General features: G+C 34.0%; 1 protein-coding gene across 2 annotated transcripts in view; it reads right to left on the bottom strand.

Annotated features, from left to right (window-relative positions):
* LOC106470689 overlaps positions 1 to 7,006 on the bottom strand; it is a 27,077-nt gene extending 20,071 nt beyond the window's left edge. Inside the window, exon 1 of one of the 2 annotated variants that reach the window (XM_013931250.2) lies at positions 6,901 to 7,006. The gene's annotated coding sequence lies outside the window, so the exon portion shown is untranslated. The remainder of the gene's footprint in view (positions 1 to 6,900) is intronic. The other variant, XM_022399328.1, reaches the window with a different exon arrangement.
* Positions 7,007 to 12,249: the final 5,243 nt, after the last annotated feature.

The raw sequence follows: 12,249 nt of genomic DNA, 5'->3' as shown, positions 1-12,249 counted from the left end.
CCAATACAACAACTTAGCCGTTACGAACTTACTGTAAGAAAAAAGGAAACTACTTTTACCCCCCCTAACAACCTATCCAAAAAGGAAACTACTTTTTACCCCCCCCCTAACAACCTATCCAAAAAGGAAACTACCTTTTTAACCCCCCCTAACAACCTATCCAAAAAGGAAACTACCTTTTTAACCCCCCCTAACAACCTATCCAAAAAGGAAACTACCTTTTTAACCCCCCCTAACAACCTATCCAAAAAGGAAACTACCTTTTTACCCCCCTAACAACCTATCCAAAAAGGAAACTACCTTTTTACCCCCCCTAACAACCTATCCCCTAGCTGCACACAGAGGCCTTTCTGAGCAGCCATATTAACAGTGCGTAAAGAATCACACACAGGGTACTGTAAACACTACTTATAGTAATAGATTGTTAACATCTTACAAGCCCCAAGAAGACATACCTTTCATATACTCAGCCATATGCACCTCATCTAACAGTCTTGCTTATAGAACAGAATTTCCCCAATTCTTGTTTATAAAGTGCCCAGTAATGGTAATGTAGCTTTTAGTAGGTCTTGAAGTACACACACCACTGTTAAGGGCAACAGAAACAGCACCTTGCACTGCAGTGTCAAGCTTGTCGAGGTCTGAAATTACTAGAATATTAAAGTGAAGGATCTCATATTTTGGTTTCAAAACCTGCTAAGTCCTAAAGTCAGGATTATCCACCACTGAAAATGGTCTCATATCTTCAGCTGTAAAGATTCCAATAGCTCTTATCCCTTTGGTTGTTCAGGTTTAATTCCTTTTTCAGCCAAGAAACAATGCTTACAGAAACTGAAGCTCGTAAGAGTTACCTTTAATTTACATTGTGTTTTGTAACATATCATATTTTCTTCTCAGATGTGTGTGGCCATGTTTGACATTATTCACATTTTATAATTGACCCCCATCTCACAAGTATTACATATTGTTTTTCAAAGATCAGTTTTTCTTATTCTTTTTTGAGACAAGACTTCAAACCCAAAACATTTCCAAACAGCCAATTTGTATGACAAAGGTGCATTCTCTACTTTACACTTCGATCAGTCACCCAATGTTGACAAGGACATTGTAGTTAGTTCTACTGATTATTGATACATGGTATTCCCAAGCAATTAGAAACTCAACTAACAGAAGTTCTAAGCCACATTACTAAAAATAATTAAATCTATAATTAAAAATGGTTATACATTACACAGACTGATTACATTCTTGCATGGAAAAGTAAATTTTTAACTTATATTATATAAAGCATTTGTTTTTACATAACATAAAAGGTCGTTCAGATAAAGAGGATTAAAAAATGAACAGAACTACAGCACAAAGTGTGTTATGATCCACAGTCAGTGAGCTGTATCGAATCATAACTTTGACGGCTCTATCTAGTAGCCCCTAATTCAAACCTTGTAAAACAATTTAATGTACTTTTTAAAATAAGGAGCTCAATACTTTAAGTGAGGACTAACCAGAGATCTGTACAAAGAAACAATAACCAGCTTTGACTTATATTTAACACTCCTCTATATAAGGACCACACAAAAGATTAACTATGGAAATAACATCAGTAAGGGTTGGGAAAAGAATAGTTAATTGTATTGTACAGTGGATGGATGACAAAAACAAGAGGTTGTTATTAATGGAGTTCAGTCAAACTGGACCTTTACTATTAGTGGATATCTCAAGAGTTAGGACTTGGACCTTTGTGCTGAGATTAACAAACTAACAGTTAATTAGTAAAGTTTGCTGATACCATTAAACTTTTGGGTATTTCTAGCTGTTTAAGGATTTAGAGGTAATACAGAATGATCGAAATCATTTGGTAAATCTATAAATATTTGTCAAATAATCTTTAACTATAGCACAAGTGCTAGACAATGAATTTAGGTTATATTAATTTGAATCACACCTTTAATATAAATGGAAACCAACTCAATAGTATGACTGAAGAAAAATTATCATTCATCCTAATTTAAGATCCTGGCAAGGATCAATGAAGAATAAAACCTGTTTATAAAAATAAAGTATTTTTGATTCACAAGCTTAGGCCTGAAATTAATGTTGTTAGTTCTTCAGAAAAAGTTTGGTTAAGGCTTTAAAGTGTAAGATTGAAAATTTCTATTAGCTTTTTTTTCCTAGCAACAGAACACAACTTTGATGCCGTTACAAACTTCTAGGGCATGTTATAATGTACTTGACTTAGTTGGCTTGTTTTTGTTTTGTAGAACCAATATATATAGCCTTGCAGACAGCCAACTTATTTTTATGCTTTCATGAAAAACAATGGTTGAAAAATTGGCCGCAACCTCTTTGTTATCGTAAGTATGTTGACCTTCATCATCTTTAAGAACTCTGATCACGCTTCTTAATTTCGTCACTATCTAAATAGTAAAAACAAAAAGTATAAAGTTTACTGTAGAACATCAGGAGAACCATAAACTAATATATTTTTTTTGTATACCTCAATTAGTAATAATAATAATGGAGAATACCAATGTGAAATGTATCGCATGAAAACATTCCCAGGTTTATATTTCAATTTTAAAAGTTTCATTCCAAATTTAAAAAACGAAATTTAGTTAAAAGTTTATTTTACCAAGCATATCCAATATCTAGCACTTACATAGCTATACATAAACAATCTACTAATATCAAGGATTTTTTATGGAAAAATATGTTTCCTTGTTTGACAAAATAATCCATATTTCTTTGTATAAATAAAGTTTAATTATTAAGAATGAACTAAAAAAAAAAATTTATCGGTGGGATATACCTAATGATACATTTAAGGTGTGTGTATTTAAGCCTAATTCTTGCCCATTCTCTTTCTTTAAATTTAAGGACCAGATACCAACTTTACAGTCATTGTTAATAGTTTATAAATTTACTTGTTCATGATGTCAGCATGGTTATATTGGTTCTACAAACCATTTAACAGGTATAAAAGAACCTAGCAACTTCAGGTCACCCACGTCCCGTGTATTAAAACATGCCCTAGGTGACTATAACATTGTTGTTCACTCTCATTCGTTTGAAATCTTTGCAAAGTCAATGGTGAACAAAGTCTCTGTATAAAAGAGATTCTATTGATTCACAAGCTGAGATTTGAAATTAATGAAGTTAGCTAACAGAATTTCAGGGTGTATTTATAGACATACTTATTACGAGACAAAAAAGGTAATTATCTCTATACAAATCATCAGTTAGGCCTCCTTTGAAATACTGTATATAGTTTTAAGTCCCTTACGCAAAAAATATACTGATTTATTGAAAAGGGTCCAGAGGGCCACTAGTAGGATGTTTCCAGGAATAGTAGGGTTATTTAACAGAGATAAGTTAAGGTCTCTTAATATTTCTTTTTCTCTTAAGAGAAAAAGGGTAAAAGGTGATCTTATTGAAGTTTACAATATTATTCAGAGGATCAACAGTAGTGAAACCTCTGGTTTCTTTGTACTGTATTAATAGAACAAGAAGATACAAGTTTAAGATTTGTGTAAAAGTTAAACTAGGCTCCAGTTAAGATAGTTTTATAGCACGGATTTAAGAGAGAGGAATCTATGACTTCCTGAAATGTAAATAAAGGATAAGTTTGAATTTTCCCAACGTTAAGTATTTACAGACAGCCTTCAAGGACCTTATGATCCCTTGTTGTCCATAGGTTATTTTTTTGTTATAAATGTTTCACAAGAGAAAAAAATATGTTCATATTTTTAGGCCTTACTACCTGTTTTGTGACATGTAATAATTTTCTCTTGAGAAGAGAAGGGTTAGATGGGATCTAAGTTGAATGTTCAAAATTATAAAGGGAATAGATAGGATTGATGCATCGTCTTTATTTGTGTTTAATGGTAAGAGTCGTAAAACTAGGTGATGCAGATTTAAGATTTGGCAGGGAAGACATCATCTGTAAATTATCATATTTTATTTTCCAAACAGGGTGGCCAGCCTATGGAAAACATTACCTTCAAATGTGGTAGATGCAAAAAGATTGAAAGTTTGAGAGAAGGCTTAAAGAGCACATGGGGAGTGAGGGATGAATGGAGGCAGATGACTGTTTGATGAAATGATTGGGATGATCACAACAGACCCCTTGTTGTCTCACAAATATTGTGTGTTGGTCAGTTGTTTTTGCTAAAAAATGTTAATTTCATCATGATATTTTTTTGCAAAGGTCCATGTGATTACTTATCCTGGTATAGAGAATAGATATCTTCTAAAATGCTTATTGTTAAAAGTCTTTTTTTTTCAATGTTGCCATTTGGAAAGGAGAGCAGTTGACTTTTCCCATGTTTCACACAACTATCTCTGAAAAAAACCAATGTTGCCTCGGTCCACTTAAATCTCAAATAGTTCCTCTAATTTTGGTTTCTTTATTGATAGGAAATAGTTTTTCCACTTTTATTCATATCCATTCTTAACTGAGTAATTTCTATTCTTGACAGACACTTAAGTTACTTAAGTGCTAAGAAATTCTCGAAGGTTCTATATCATTCTTGTAGGCATAGGTTTGGTCAAAAAAACTGTCCATTGTCTGACTGAATGCTGAAGCTATCTAATGAGTAGAGTGAAATTATTTCTAAGAGTGGTTCAAGTCTTCTTTACTAGTGATAGGGTACTATGAACAAAGTATGTTGGTGGTGGTGACTGGCGAGTGTTCACACAAGTTACTGATGGCTCCTGACATTACCTATTCACTATTTTGTGTTTTGTTTAAGTCTATTTAAGAGACAAATTTAAGCTATCATGTAGCATCTATTACACAGTTTACCCCAAACTGCTTTCAGAATTGAAAAATGTACAAAATAAAGAATATTAGAAATGTACCCAATAACACCTTCGAGTGTCATTATCAATATTTATCTTTACCAGTGATATTACATTACTAAACACAGTGAAACAGCAAGCACTACATCTTACAATTCAGTAAAACTGTCCAAAGGGTGACATAAAGATATTAATTAAACTGTGAAGTTAGTACATGTCCAACTCATGAAGTGAAAACTTCCAATAACCTAATTCCAAGAATGAGAAAATCTTATTTTGTTGCACGAGTTTTTCGTTAAATACTACGTTGGATAATAAATTCCCAACAATTCCAAAAGAAAATCCCAAACTAAACAAACAATAGTTATGTTTTAATGTTTCAACTGTAAACAGTATAGACTCAGAAGTCAGGCTGTCTGTCTGTAAAACAGTAGTTCATGTATACAGTTAGTGTTTGTGTCTCTAAGATAAAATATATTATTTATTTATTGTTACATTCATTAGCAATATTAATTATATTATTTAGTATCACAAATTTTATGAATTTCCACTTTGGTTTCTTGTATATTATTATAATGATTGTCTTAAATTGTTAGCTTAATATATGTACTTAGGGCTACCCTAAATCTCCTTTGCTGGACCAAACTTCATGAGATATTATAGGAATTACATCTGAAAATATCGTTAACGGCAATAATACCCAACTGATAAAACAATGCATTCTAATATTTATAAGTAGAACTACTAAGAAATGTATATTTAATTACCTAAAATGATCGACAGGTTGATTTTTAGTTTCACTCTAAGTATACGGCTTGCTCTGATCAGAAGTTAACAACACGGACATTACGACTTTAGAAACAAACATTGAAAATGTTTCTCTTTAACAGTGCACTGAATTTATGTAAATGTCTAACTAAAATAAACTCTTGGCCAATTATGCATATAATAATATTATTCTATATTTCTAACACTTATTAAAAAAATATACAGCATTTATTTCATAAATGCAGCACTGTAATATCACAGTTATTCAATAAACAATTTATTTCTTCTGCTAAAAGTATTACAAGTTTCACAGTGTGTAACACAATCTATGGACAAGAAAAGACCATTTGTCCCTTCAAAGCTGTCCATGCAAACCCATCCTTAGGAAAAATAAAACATTAAATCCACCTTCTACTTTTCATGCAGTCATCATTTCTCCTATTAGTATTAAACTCATGTAAATCACAACAACTCATTCCATAAGCCACTCATCCCATCAGAAAATAAAACTGTCTTTAAATAGATCCTAGCCTGTCTTTTCCAACACATTTGACATGTACTTAACTTCTCTGTTAATTTATTAGATATAATATGCTGGCACTAAAATAGGAATTTTGAAACAGTAAATGTTTAGTAACATATCCTTGATGTAAGAAAGTCCTCTTTCATAAACTGCTCAGATTATTCAGTCTCTTTTCTAACTTTCTAGTTATTTGTTACACTGTGAAGTTTACATCCCAGGAAATACATTTAGCCAAGTTTTACAGTCTAATTCAGCACTTCTCAACCCTTCTTTACCCTCATGGACTCCCTTCATGAACCCAAAACAATCTCATCAAACTCAAACAGTTCTATCTGCAGAAACTGATTGTACAGCATATGTTATTTTAATTTAATCGAACACAGCAATGTTTCTCTTCTTTTTAAATTGAAATATGGAAATTCAATCTTCACTGTTGTAGACACCTTTAAAATACTTCCTGGTCCTCTAGAGGTCCATTGAACATAGGTTGAGAATCATAGTTCTAACTGTTAATAATAACTTAGGTCGGACCTTTGTATCAGTAGTTATTATTATGCACCAGCAATAAATAATATGCACCATAGAATACAACATATCTGCTATATCTAGTGTCCACGAGATCCTTCGTCTAATAATAATGTCACTGGACTCATCAGGCCGGCTGGGATACAACAAACGCATTATGAATATGATACTAGTACTAGCTGTTGAAACGCTATAGTAAAACTAAAAGTATTTTACTTTTATCGTTTTAATTTTATTAATTCAATACGAATGATTAAATTACGATAAATAAATTTAAAATCACTTACCTTAGCTTCTGGATGGCTAGCTATGAAAATGCAAATATATTAATATAGAAAGGGTGAAAAAGAGAAGTGTATAGCTATTTAATAATATTAATACACAGTGTTTCAAGTATTTCTTACTAACTTTTTTAACTCCAACTAATCAACCTCTATAAAAAAAAAAAACACTGACTATTAACGCCCTCTATATTTTCTAATACTCTTCGAGAAATTTCTTTTTGTGACATCCGGTTAGCTTTAACCACAGCAAAAATTCCCAAATTTCTTACAATTTTGCTGTATTGTGATATTTTCAAGTACATAGATTTACTCGAGATAAGAATAGTAGTTCACCCTAGCAAAGGGCTTAGCAGGAAATAAACTTAAACCGAATTCTTACTTGACTGAATTGTGGAAAAAAGCTAGATACAAATTTTACTGAAAAAACGAAAATACTTTACGTAAACATAAAATTCAAATCAACCAGATGTATATAAGAAGACGAAAGGTCACACTTCTCGCTAAATGGAGAATTCTGTACCAAGTGAAAATCTGTCTAAACTAAACAATAATCTGGTTAAACCTCAAAGAATCCACTGCTGTGTGTTTATTTGAATATGGTCAAACCTCAAAGAGTGCATTATTCATCAAGTTACCTGATCACTTCCATTGTAGGATGCAGGTATGGTACGTGTTTTCTACCCTTTTAGTTAATAAAAGAAATTAAAATTTCTGAGCATATTGAGTATTTTGTTCTTAATGCAGAAAGATGGTCAAGAGAGCCACAAAGTTACTCTCACTAAAGTTACTGACAAAACTGGGTGAGTCAATTAGGATGTTCCTCTACTTTCTTATAGGAAAGATTCCTGTAAAGCAGCGGTTCTCAAACTTTATTAACCCAAGGATCTTTTTTTTTTTCGGGGCCCCCCAAACCTATCGATTATTTTTTTTTTTTTTTGAAAAATATTACGTGCATATGAAAAGCTGTATTCATACGAATTTAATTTCAAGAAAAATATTTTTGTATTCAAAAATCCTATCTTTAAATATTTTATGAAATTTCGGATATGACTTGCGGACCCTCTGGAGTACTCTTGAAGCATTTAGTTTAGGAAATGCAGTTGTAAAGTAGTGTTACGACAGCGGAAGTCACGTGACCTGGTAACACGTGATGAGTGTCTAGAAGATTCGCGAAGACGCTAGTGCGTGCTACGCGCGCGTTTTTGATTGCATATAAGCGCGCCAGACAAAGGAGAGGATCATTCGGAACTGGATAATCACATTAAGAAAAAGTGCGTGAATCGTTCGTTGTGAATTATAGCGTATGTTTAAGTTAAACTAACTGTGGAACTTAAGTGTATTGCAAAGCTGAATTGAGAAATAATAAACTAGTTTTACTTAAGAAAGGAGTTGTATCGCAGAAGTTTCTCGGAAAGAATTTCTACGGGTAATTAATCAATGAACACAGAGGCGTAACAGTAGTATACTGTATAGAAAGAACCAGTGATATTTTCTACTAACAAATTGGATGATGATGTGATATATATCACATGATTTCTATTTACTTTTAGTCATGTAAAAAAATTCAAAATGTTTTCATTTAGTTAGTTTCTATGCAGTTGTAGCATAAACACGTGGTTCAGAAAACTGTTGAGGTTGCCTTTTTCTAGTTGCTTTGCTTCTTTGTTATGTATAACAAATAATGCCAATTCTGACTGAGGAGATATTGCAGTAAAATAAATAGCTTCTGTATTGAAAGGATCATCGACTTAAATATCCTTTGCTGGCCGAACTGACGATGACTGTATGCTATAACTGACTGCTTCAATTGAACTTAAGACTTTTAACATAACATTGGTGGAGGTAATTGGACAAGAAATTAGTTTACTGGGTGAGCTTCCAGTTATCCTCTAGACCCGACCCAATTACTTTAAATAAAAATTTTAGTTAATCCAAGAATTCCATACCATTGACAAACATAAGGAAGACAGAGTCTTCAGGTATTTCTAAATCTTACATGACTGATGCAACAAAAGAACCCATTAGTACAAATCTAAATACTTCTCGAGTGACATCTTCCATGAGAAATATCTCAATACCAATGAGGAATTTCCTTTGACCATGTGTGAATGGAACAAGATAAATGTAGTCCAAAGCAGTTACCCACATGCTTTAAATTCAACGTTTGGGCCAACCCATGTAAGTGCACAAAACTTACAGGTACACTGATTTTTTGATAAATGTCCACAATACAGAATATTCCAGAAATGTTAAGCACAGAACGACTTCGAGCACAGGCAGCAAACATAGAAATGAAATACTTTATTTATTATAAATGTAACTCTTAGCATAGCTTGTTAGTTTTTTTATTACTTGCAAGGTGAAGAGGTGCATTATAAGCGTAATAGTCAAATCCCACTATTTGGTCACACAAGATTAGCCCAAGAATTAGCAGAGGGTGCTGTTGAATTTGCTACTTCATTAGGTAACCTATGATAACATGTAGTATGAGAACATACTATATGTTTTCTACCAATTTAGTTAACATTTAAATTGCTTTTTTTTATAGTTGACCTTTTGGACACAGGGAGATGTTCAAGCAAATTATTAACTTGTAGAACTTGTATTAACTTTCTGTAGAAGTGAACAGAACTGCAAATGATAGGTTGTTTAATTTTCTTACATGAATATCAATGCATTTAATTAACATTCTGAGCTATTCTTTTCAGCAAATAAGGTAATAGCTGCAAGCAGTTATGACTTTAGTCTGCACACTTCCCACTAGCTAACCGAGGTAACTTGTGTAAATCATACTCTTTTGTGTGTTAGTGCTAACGAGCTATGGTTTATTAACATATTTAAGATCAAGCCTTCAAATTGCTGTGTGTTTTTGTACAGATTTTACTTGTTCATAACGGGCCAGGTAGATTTCTGCTAAGTTAATTTTCTTTTTCTTTAATTTTTATGTTATTTCATTTTCTGAGAGTACTTCCAGTGATTTGTTTTACTGTCATTTACAGGGAGTACCCATGAAGTTCTCGAGTGTGCCTCAATGCTTTTAAGTTTGCTATAAGCAAGCAATTTTATAGTTTGTGACGTGAATGAGAGGGAAGAAGTTTTTTGCAGTGTTTGTTCCATGCCTTTGTTATTGTGTTTTGAAGTGAAATTGCTTTTTTGACAAAATTTCACCGAGGTTATTTGGACTTTGCTTTTATAGTAATTTTTTTCTATTTGTATGGGTTGTATTTAGTTTTCTTTTGTTTGACTTTAACTTACAGTGAGTGGGGTACATTGGATCTGGTGAGTTTTTAATAAAGGATTCTTCTCAACCTTTTCTCATGCAGTTCCACACACTCTGATAGTTCACTTTCCATAGTGTACTATTTTATGTTCGTAAATTTGCAAACCATGTGATTAAATATTTATTTCTATATGATTCGAATCTTGTCAACACGAAGGTAGGTAATCTCAAAAGCCGAGGCCCAGTAACCTCCATTTTTCTCTTTATTATGCACTTACTCTTTGAGATACCACAGAATAAAAGGGGAAGTGGAAGAAAATGGTGCTATGAGTAAATGATCTATGGGGTGTAGAAGGTGAAAGAAGCGGGCTGATAAAAACCTAGTGAGTACACCAGACTTACAGTATAAATGGCATTTTCTATGTCATGGAGGATGTATGACCTGAGGTATGATGAGCTGCTAGCTGAGGCATTTTGTTCATCACACAGTGGTTGTATCTGAGGGAAACCCTCTCTTGAACTAGAACTTTTAACATAAATGCAAAGATCCCTAGAGGCCATTTTCCTTCAGTCAATAGCTCAGGTGACTGAGGAACAAGAACCATCTGGAGCAGCCAAAAAGCCTCATAAAACCCTTCCCCTGAGGCCTCAGAAGTGTATCCCATGGAACAGAAGGTTGCGAGGAAGGCTACTGGCGGCCTAGGGAGTCTGTGATTTAGTAAGGAAGCCACCATAAAACCCCTCAAAATATCCCAGCCAGAGAATAGGAGTCTCATACCTGGTTGCTGCTTCAAGTGGAAATGAAACGAGAAACTCCAATGATGAACAAGCGCTACCATCATGAGTTGTTTAACTGGTAGGAGGGATAGCAAACGTTCATTGATAATCAGATTGGCACTTTGTGACTAGAAAGACACTCCGTGAGGACAGCCAGTGATTATGCTATAGGTAAGTCATGAGGCACCCGTGGTGGATAAAGTCTGCCAACAGGAGTCACTTCATTAGCAGGTAAGACTACGTGCCTTTGTGGGAGATCTTGGTGATTGTTGTCGCACATAGAATCTTCCCTGCAGAGAGTCTGGAATGAGGTGATGTTGATGGAGGAAACCTGCCAAAAATGAGCCTCCTCAGCAGTCAGTAAGATGAAGAAACCTCAGAGACAATAACAGGGAAAAATGTAAGGACCATTTATGAGGTGAGGCAATTAGCCAGTAAACCATAAGCTGGGGGGTGGGAAGCCATTGGTTAGCAGAAGCCACCATCGAATTCAGGATTGTTGGCAAATAAGCCAGAAATCCCCCATCAAGGATAATGGTGATTAGTGGGCCAGGCAGGAACCTTTTCAATAAGAGAGGTTTCCAGCTGCCAATGAATGAAGAGGTAGTTATCACTGGTGGACAAACTCCACTTAAATGATATGTAATGTCATTCAGCAATACAATGAGTGTCATCTTCCTATAAAGTAGAAGAAAACTAGTTGGTCATGGCATGATGAAAGAAAGAGGAACAATGAGTGAACATAGTTTACCTAAGCAATCTCTGTAGCCACCTGGCGAGGCAGCGAGTGCCTTCTCCCTATACACATGAAGGATGGAGCTTGCAAGACCCTCCCTGAGAGTAAAGGTGAGTTTCTGAGACAACTCATGAGATGTAGTCTGCATCTTGCCACTCAGTTGACCTCAGTCAACTTGTCCAAGTGTCAACTTGTCCCAGACCTAAACTGGGAATGGTGGTGTAATCGAATGAGTGATATATATATATAAAGGGAGTTTAGTGACGTCATGAAGGTCATCCGGTTTTCCAGGAAATATTTAGTCTATTTCTCTATGTACTGTTGTAAGCATCTCATTTCCGGTACAGTGTAGCCGATGGCGAGAGTGTATGTGAAAAGGTGTTACGGATATTTCACTTTAGAAATGGATAAATATATGTATATTTAAAACTATACTTAAGTGTTTAAGTAAAATTGTAACACAACTTGCACTTTTTTGGTGCTTTTTACAAAATATTTATATTGTGTATCTAAAAATAAACTAGGCATTAGGAGAGTCGTTTTTCCATAAACTGGCAGTGAAAGGGTTAAAATTATACTCAAACACAACATGAAAGGGTTAAAATTATACTCAAACACA

This window comes from Limulus polyphemus, unplaced genomic scaffold (assembly GCF_000517525.1).
Source record: "Limulus polyphemus unplaced genomic scaffold, Limulus_polyphemus-2.1.2 Scaffold4160, whole genome shotgun sequence".
Lineage (NCBI taxonomy): Eukaryota > Metazoa > Arthropoda > Merostomata > Xiphosura > Limulidae > Limulus > Limulus polyphemus.
This window is presented reverse-complemented; position numbering and strand designations above follow the sequence as displayed.